The sequence below is a fragment of the Centropristis striata genome, chromosome 2 (assembly GCF_030273125.1).
Source record: "Centropristis striata isolate RG_2023a ecotype Rhode Island chromosome 2, C.striata_1.0, whole genome shotgun sequence".
NCBI classification, from domain to species: domain Eukaryota; kingdom Metazoa; phylum Chordata; class Actinopteri; order Perciformes; family Serranidae; genus Centropristis; species Centropristis striata.
Window position 1 is genome coordinate 24,400,710 of NC_081518.1, and position 8,638 is coordinate 24,409,347.

The 8,638-nt window shown below is 39.2% G+C and overlaps 1 long non-coding RNA gene and 2 other non-coding genes across 4 annotated transcripts; all 3 read right to left on the reverse strand.

Annotated features, from left to right (window-relative positions):
* Nucleotides 1-352: 352 nt before the first annotated feature.
* Nucleotides 353-6,977, reverse strand: LOC131981531 (uncharacterized). 2 transcript variants are annotated; one of them, XR_009395311.1, is made up of 7 exons: nt 6,729-6,977; nt 6,391-6,469; nt 5,436-5,541; nt 4,616-4,740; nt 1,957-2,118; nt 1,375-1,455; nt 353-1,218 (listed from the first exon to the last, which is right to left on the reverse strand). It is a non-coding gene; the product is annotated as an uncharacterized LOC131981531 (long non-coding RNA). The 2 variants fall into 2 exon arrangements; XR_009395312.1 differs by lacking the exon at nt 1,375-1,455 and having other exon boundaries at nt 6,729-6,976.
* Nucleotides 4,852-4,964, reverse strand: LOC131961156 (small nucleolar RNA SNORD67). The gene has a single exon (XR_009389841.1). It is a non-coding gene; the product is annotated as a small nucleolar RNA SNORD67 (small nucleolar RNA).
* Nucleotides 6,202-6,315, reverse strand: LOC131961149 (small nucleolar RNA SNORD67). Its single transcript, XR_009389840.1, has one exon. It is a non-coding gene; the product is annotated as a small nucleolar RNA SNORD67 (small nucleolar RNA).
* Nucleotides 6,978-8,638: the final 1,661 nt, after the last annotated feature.

Sequence of the window (8,638 nt, forward strand, 5' to 3'; positions counted from 1 at the left end):
ACTTAGGCAAACATAAGCATGCATCCTCAATAACAGATCCACACAAAGCAACCCAATAACAGCTGTATATTCATAGGTCTATAAAGCCAATAGATTCAATTTGCTTCTTTAAAAGGGTTTCAAATATTGTAATGGCATAATTAAGTAGGATGTTTTGATCAGTTGTAACTACATGAGCAGAGATGTCTAAAAATCAGCAACTCTGATCATTGTATCATTGCAGTGTTGCATCCATTACAAAAAAAAGCACCAAAGAAACACATGGCTTAAAACTTACATTTTTATATTTTATTAAGTGAAGTTACATAAGCACAAACTGATTTGAGGTTTAGTGATTCACAAAGATCCAATCTTGTCTGGCCAACGCCCACTCTGTTTAATAAGATTGTTTCATATACATATATAAACACACCTGACAATACTTGTTTATCTGATATTTGAGGGTCTGAGGCCAATAGAGAATTTCCAGTGTTATTAAGCTTGCAGCTGCCCATATCTCATGTTGTTGACCAGCAGGATCTTGAAGGTCATGCGGTGCAAAAAGTGCCTGAGAAATTGTCAGACGATGTTGCTGAGCATCTTTCTCTCGGGTGTTACAATATAATTGCTTTTATTATTACTTGGCTATAAGACTATTTTGATATGAATTTCATGTCATACTGCCCAGCTGCAACTTTAAGCAAATGCACACATTGCCGAGCCCAAGGCCCACTGCTGGCTGACAGAACCACAGAGAACATGTAGATATTTAAGATGAGTTGTGGCCTCTGATGATGCAAGGCAATCACAAAAAGTGCAATCCCTTCAGAGGACTCCACAGGCACTGTCAACCCCTCCAGTCACCTCTACAAAACAGCCTCAGTAAAGCCATTACTGTGATGTACGCGACTGCTCCGACTCAAAGGGATTACTGAACAGTTGGATTTTATGACAAGGACCATTAGAAATATATATGCTCGTGTTTGTGCATATTTACTGCAGTTTGTCTGGAACATTTGTGGTGATGACAGTAAAGCTAACATTTATTTGAAGATTAATTTAGCAAAACTGGACCTCCTCCTGTGTTGCTCACCAGCAATTAGCTTAAAGTACAGCTGTAGAGCAGCATGAGGTCTTGCAAAGGTACACAGTGGTCATCTATGTTTGATCTGTGAATGACACGCAGCTGCAACACTGTCGATGTTGGTGATAATCACTTCTGGTCAACACCTTGTCCACCTGCCCAAGGAGAGAAAGGAGAGGTCTTTTATTGAAAGATCTAACAGTGCAAATTGTTCTGGAGAAGTTTTGCCTCAAGGAAATATTTCAGCTTAAATTACAGCTCAATATTCAACAATTGTTCTAACCAATAATATAGCCAGTAATAAGAAATACCTGTGGTGTAAAACCTGCAGGCTGGTAATTCCCAGATAGATCTTTGGGTCATGATGGTAGAGAGTAGGAGGCAGATATAGGCTACAAAGAGAATAAGTCATCAGACTGATAAAAAAAACAAAAAAAAAACACCACACATCATGGTAATTTTGAAATTAAATGAGCCTTCCTTGTGTATGCTTGTTATTCATCAAGAATAGAAATTGAATGTTGATAGTTCCAGATTCCAGTTACAGTATGACTTTTACAGCAGCTTTTTATTTCTTCCAGTTGGACAACCCAGTATCGATTTTCAGACTGATTCTTTCGGTCTGTAAATTTTCAAGGTGATCAAGCTGCCCATCCTGCAGATGTTTCTAACTTGACATTGAACCATCAAACTGCTTTAGAAAGTCAGTCCAGTTTGAGTATGTAACCAAAGGACACTTAAGACCATTTGGATCATCCAAGATAACCCCTTACTGAATCTTCACAAAGTACTAACTATTTTTTTTTTTTTTTTTTAAATGTGGAGGTCACTGCTAGCCTTACTTGTTAACATAAAGGTTTAGGCCCTTAAGAATTTAGTACACGCATACTTACTGGAAATGTGTCTCAGCATTGGGTTACTACGGGTAGCATTGCTGCAGCTCAGGGATCAGGGACAGGCGCCGTGTGCAGCAGGTGGAGGCTGAACTTTGGTCCTGTGACTGTACCGGTGGGTGCTGCTGCAGGGCTGGCAGGGTTTTCTGGCCATGAGTCTGCCTGCAGGGACAAGGAGGGGAGACAGACGACATAAAGAGGACATTGGAAACTTAAAAGTAGAGCCGATGATGAAGTCAAGGAAATAATCAGGACATAAAATAGGAAAAAACTAGCAGAAAAACCGCTATCGTGGGCAGTTTGCTTTTAGGGGAAAAGAAAAAAACTGCAAGAGTTCATCTAACAAGTGGGCCAATGATCGCAGCAGGCTCTCAGCTTTAACTGGGTCATTACTGACCAACAGGGCTGTTAAGTGATGAATAGAAATGTACCAAATCTGTACAATTACTGCTGTCCACCTGGAATATCACACCTCCAAAAACTTTAATGGGTTCAACTACTTTCTACATCTTAATGTTTTAAATGTAAGGACTTGTGCTCATACTCAATGAAGAGGCCTTGATTTATTTATTTAGGGCATTCGTTCAAAGAGCATATTTATTGAGATGAAACTGGTGCTTTCTTGGAATACCTGCCTAATTTTCTTCATATACAGTAGTGTTCAAAATAGTAGTCCAATGAGACTAACCAGATTAATCCAGGTTGTTAGTATAATTTTAATTGCCACATGGCAAACAAGGTACCAGTAGCTGCAGTAGATTCTCAGAAAACCAACAAGACCCAGCATTCATGATATGCACAAAGCCTGATGAAAATGGGTCGTTCAAGACATTGTTCAGAAGAACAGCGTACTTTGACTAAAAAGTTGAATGGAGGGGGGAAAACTTATAAAGAGGTGCAAACAATTATAGGCTGTTCAGCTAAAATGATCTCCAATGCTTTAAAAAGGAGAGCAAAACCAGAGACACGTGGCAGAAAACGTAAGACAACCATCAAAATGGATGGAAGAATAAGCAGAATGGCAAAGGCTCAGCCAATGATCAGCTCCAGGATGATCAAAGACAGTCTGGAGTTACCTGGAAGTGCTGGGACAGTTAGAAGACGTCTGTGTGAAGCTAATCTATTTACAAGAATCCCCCGCAAAGTCCCTCTGTTAAAAAAGGCATGTGCAGAAGAGGTTACAATCTGCCAAAGAACACATCAACTGGCCTAAAGAGAAAGGGAGGAACATTTTGTGGGCTGATGAGTAAAACTGTTCTTTTTGGGTCCAAGGGCCGAAGACAGTTTGTGAGACGACCCCCAAACTCTGAATTCAAGCCACAGTACACAGTGAAGACAGTGAAGCATGGTGGTGCAGCATCATCATGATATGGGCATGTTTCTCCTACTATGGTGTTGGGCCTATTTATCACATACCAGGGATCATGGATCAGTTTGCATATGTCAAAATACTCAAAGAGGTCATGTTGCCTTATGCTGAAGAGGACAAGTCCTTGAAATGGGTGTTTCAAAAAGACAATGACCCCAAAAACACTAGTAAACCAGCAAAAATCTTTGTTCCAACCCAACAACATTGATGTTATGGAGTGGACCTTAATCCAATTGAGAACTTGTGGGGTGACATCAAAAATGCTGTTTCTGAAGCAAAACCAAGAAATGTAAATGAATTGTGGAATGTTGTTAGAGAATCTTGGAGTGGAATAACAGCTGAAAGGTGCCACAAGTTGGTTGACTCCATGCCACACAGATGTGAAGCAGTTATTAAAAAAAAAAAAAAAAACTGTGGTCATACAACTAAATTAGTTTAGTGATCACAGATTGCTAAATCCTAGAAACAAAAAAGTTTGTACAAAATAGTTGTGTTTGTAAAGTCAACGGCAGACACTGCTATATTTTTTTTAACACACCCCTTTCAACTAACTGCCCAATTGCACAGCCTTAAGAGCGTGCATATCATGAATGCTGGGTCTTGTTGGTTTTCTGAGAATCTACTGCACCTACTGGTACCTTGTTTGCAATGTAGCAATAAAAAATATACTAAAAACCTAGGTTAATCTAGTTAGTCACATTGGACTGCTATTATTTTGAACACTACTGTACTCTATGGTTGTCCATTATTTTGGATGTGGAGAAGGCTGGCCTCAACCTGGTTAGGTGAGGCTGTGACAGATTTCTCCTCCGTTTAAGAGTTGGAGCCATATCACTGGCTTAAGGGATAAACCTACTCATATCTGATGGTTAAGGACAAAAATACACTATCGGTATTGTGCTAATTCCTGCACGAGGCAATTGCACTGACAAAAGGAAAATGACAATAGAGGCCAGAGGAAAATATTTTTTAGAAGAGCCTTCTTAAAAAAAAAATTAAAAGACTGCTTCCAGAGGGCTTTTTTAAAAAGCTGAAGGAACTATTTAAGTGTTACTACAGTTACATAAGAAACAGCTTTGACTATTTGTGAAATATTAGAGTAGCACACATTTCCACCTGTCAGATATCAGTAGGGAACTCTTTGGAAATCAGGCAAGCAGCTCAAAGAGTAAACCTTAAAAATATGACTTTTAAATAAGATGATCGACACAAGGGGACAAACTGGAAACGAATAAAAGATATGCTCGCTATGAAAACACAAAAGTTGCCGGAATTAGATTGTTTCCTCACCTGCTCTCCGGTCTGAGTTCTTCCAAGCATTATGAAGGGAAAACTTTTGCTGGCAGGATACATTTGTTCATCATGTCCACAATGGCTCGAACATTCTGCCTAACCATGTCCTTGAACTCGCCCATCTTTCAGTTAGGAAAAAAAAAAAAAAAAGAGCAGAACAAAAATGTTTTTATAGGATTGGAAATGACAAGGAAACATTTAAACGGTGTCTCCGTTTCTCTGTCAGGTGTGGGAATGACTCAGATGGCCCCTGTGCACAATGGGTGTCACCACAGGTTGTCAGGACAGGTCCACTGTGCAACTGCAATCAGCAACCTGACTAATAGTGCAACTCATCACTGTCACACCCCACCTCTTCACCATACTGTATAGAAAGACTATAAAGTTTTGGATAGGGATGGAACTTAAATGTGTATATCCCTGAATATCCCTTGTCACCACATTTCTGTCTGTGTCTCCTAAATCTGAAGAACTGAAAATCACAGAACTATACAAATTACCTTCAAAAGCAACAGCTGTTTTAAGATGCAACTTGCAAAAAATGAGGTACACAAGTTCTTGCGGCCTAAAGGACTTTAACAAGTCAACATTGCTCAGCATGACAAACTCAGCTTCAATAGTCTGAGGTATGAGAAAAGTAACCTAACCTAATAACTTAACCTAGAGGAGGGCCATTTGTGGGTCCCTGTCTTCCTAAAATGCTCCCTGGCAATTTCTAGAAGAGATTATATTCCATGGAAAACATGACTGACATCCAAACCATAGGTCAAAGGAGAGGGAAATAATTAGGGAGACAGTTGCACATCCAGAAACAGACCTTGAGCAATGAAGGAGCTGGTCTCCGGTTCAGTGAGTTGACAATCTTTCTTAAGGAGGCCTACGAAATCCCACAGCACAGCATCCTTCCACTTCCAGATGGTTGACTTTACAAATAACATGGGGAAAGATGGTTTTAATACAAATCCTGGAAAATACACCACAAATCAGGGTTGTTTGATGGTAAGCCATTTCAATTGAAGCCCTCAAAATAGTAAACGTTATTAAGCACAAAATTATTTAATCATTGAACAATTAGTTTTATATTCTGAGTGGCAAAGTGGGGAAAATGTTTATTGATTCTTGCAGCTAAGCACTACAATAACAGCTTATTGCAAACTTTCAAATTGTATATAGAGAAAACTTAAATCTTATACATGAGTCAATATCACTATAAAGTGCCTTTTGGTGTCCTCATCAGAATTGCTCAGTCATCATGAACATGTAGCAAAAATAATGAAAATCTGAGGTCTTGTTATAAATAGCAAAACATTTACACACATCAGTCCAACAGTAAGTCTCTAAAATGTGTTTCCTTCATTTTATACAGATTTTTTAATTGGATGTATGTGATTTTGGCATGCCCCACACACTGATCTGATTACTACAGTGTGTGTAATGCGTGGCTAAATGATACTAATTCAGAAAAAAAATACATGGTTATTTAGTCCACAACAAGTTATTTGATAAAATTAGTCATTTTATTCCTCACTCTCAAAGGCACCTTATGGTGATATTCTTATGTGTGCTTGTAAGGAGGTGGAAGGGTTGAGTCAGATGGCCCCTGTGCACAGTGTGTGTCCTCAGGTTGAGTCAGATTGGGGTATTGTTGCCACTGCAACGAAGACCCCAACTGATTAGTGCAACTCATCACTCTCACACCCATCACCACTCCGACCTCAGATATGCAATGCTGTGTTGGGAGAAGCTAGGATGTCTGCTGGGTTTGTGATTACCTTGTGTTCCCTTTTCTGATCCATGTGGTCTCATCTCGCTGTAATGTTTGATCTTTTCAGTTAAGGACAGCAACAAAGCCTGCGCACAACGAAAAAAAACAAAACAAGCAGCTTATCTTAGCATAGCATAGCTATGTGCGAAAAACGTGGTGAGTGGTCAGTCTCGGTTACCTAACCGGTCATAACAAACTCAAATATACGACGATAAAGCCGCCTGTGCAACATTTAAAGAAACTGTAATGCTACTAACATCTACTTTTGTTCAATATTGCAAACAAACAGTAACGCTGGTTTAAACAAAGAGTAAAAACTGCCTAGCCGAGTTAGCTTAGACTTACCATTTGCTAGCTGGTTAGCTAAAGTAGCATTAAACAATCGCTTCAGTTTCTCCAAAGTACCACTGTTCTTTCGAAAAAGAACCGATAAATCAAAAGCACCTATTACCAACTTGCACAAAACGATGTATCCAAGGTATTCCTTGATAAAACAGTGTGGGTTGTTAGCTCGTCAAGCTAATCGTCCAGCTAGCTCACGAGTTTTCTTCACATTTTAAGCTAAGCGTTTTGAAAAGCTAGTCGCTGATTGGCTCAAACGCCATGACGACAGTGGACGTTCATTGGGCAGTTGAAACCTTTTTCTTGTTCATCCACCAATGACAACTGGTGTGCCTGTCACTTGCTCGAATCTGGGCGGGACCTCTGCCTAGTAATTTGCTTTAGAAAAACTATAATTAATCTGATTTTAAAAGTTGTATGTGTAACCTTTCAATAGACTCCTTTACATCTTACTTAACTATCATTTATATACAATATTTTAATTTAAATAAACTGTTAATGGGAATGTTGGTTATACTGTTCTCTGGGTGCCTGTGAGTAAAAAAACATTGCAACACTGCATTCTATGGTAAAAACTGAGTGCACCCTAAAACTAAACTTTAACGCCCTGATGTGGCAGTTTACCAGACCTCTTAGGTGCTCAATACTCACCACAACTGATAAAAAATCACTACAGCTGCTTTCATACAGTGACGCTGGTATATTATATCTACTAAATCTAAGTTATTGGTGCTTTCTGGTGCTGGTTAATGCTTTACATCAGTTAAACATACATGTTCAAGTACAGTGTTTCCCACACATAGACCATTCTATGGCGCACCGCCACAGATTGGAGACCGACCGCCACAAAATGATTACCGGTATTTTTTTTTTCCCTATCTAGGGGATTAAAAAAACGTGGTTGGACAGAAGAGCAGCGCTGCTTTGGGGTCAATAAACGTTAGCCTACACACCGAAAACACCACATTCACACCAATAAATAAAAGTTTTACAATGAACCGGGCCGATCTCAGAGCTGTCAAGACTCTCCGGTAACGTTAAGGCATATTGAATGGTTTCCACAAATGCCGTTAACGGGACGAGAGCAGTCAAAACGGCTGCTTCAAGCTAGCTACATCGAGGGTAGGTTAACTTCCTGTTTTCAAAGTAAAAGCACAAATTCTATCGTTATCAAGGGCAACTGGCGTTTATTTTTGTGGATGTAACCGGAAGTGCCCTGCTCACGACGGCTAGCTTGAGTAGCGCCGATTTCGTCCGAACCAAATTGTAAACAGCTGGTATTTAGACAAATTAACGACGCACTGGATCTAAACGGCTACTTTCTTTCCTAAAAATGTTTAAAATGTTAATAAAGTGGTATATTTAAAGAATTTAGGACTTTACAGCCCTAATATTTGAGATAGACTAAAGAATAGACCACATTTTTTAAGTTGTTATTATTAATATTATTATTGTTGTTATCAGTCCTTTTTTTAATGTTTCCTGCTTTAATCCAGATGAGTATTGAAAGATTTTTTATAAGGCAAAAACGGCCTTGTCAAGAGGACAAGGAGCAGCATGAGGAGGTATCAGTCTGAAACAAAGTTGAACAGTCAAATGGCTAGTAAACGTTAATTTATCTGAATGTTCTATAGGCATCAAACAGTGGTGCTCAGGGAGAAATAGAGGACAGCAGACAAAATGCTCCTGTCAGACAGGCAGCTGCTGAAACAACAGGTGAGGTGGAAACAGAGAAGTGTAGACTTTAAATTTAAAAAAAAAAGTAAGGTAAAGTATTTTAATTGTGATTTGTCTGTGGCTGTTTGCGGTTTTGTTATTGTTTTTATGTTTTTTTTGGTCTTGTACTGTAGGCTACTGTGAAACTTTCCATAAATGGGCCCGAACCCAAGGAGGTCCCTTATGAGAGAGCACTT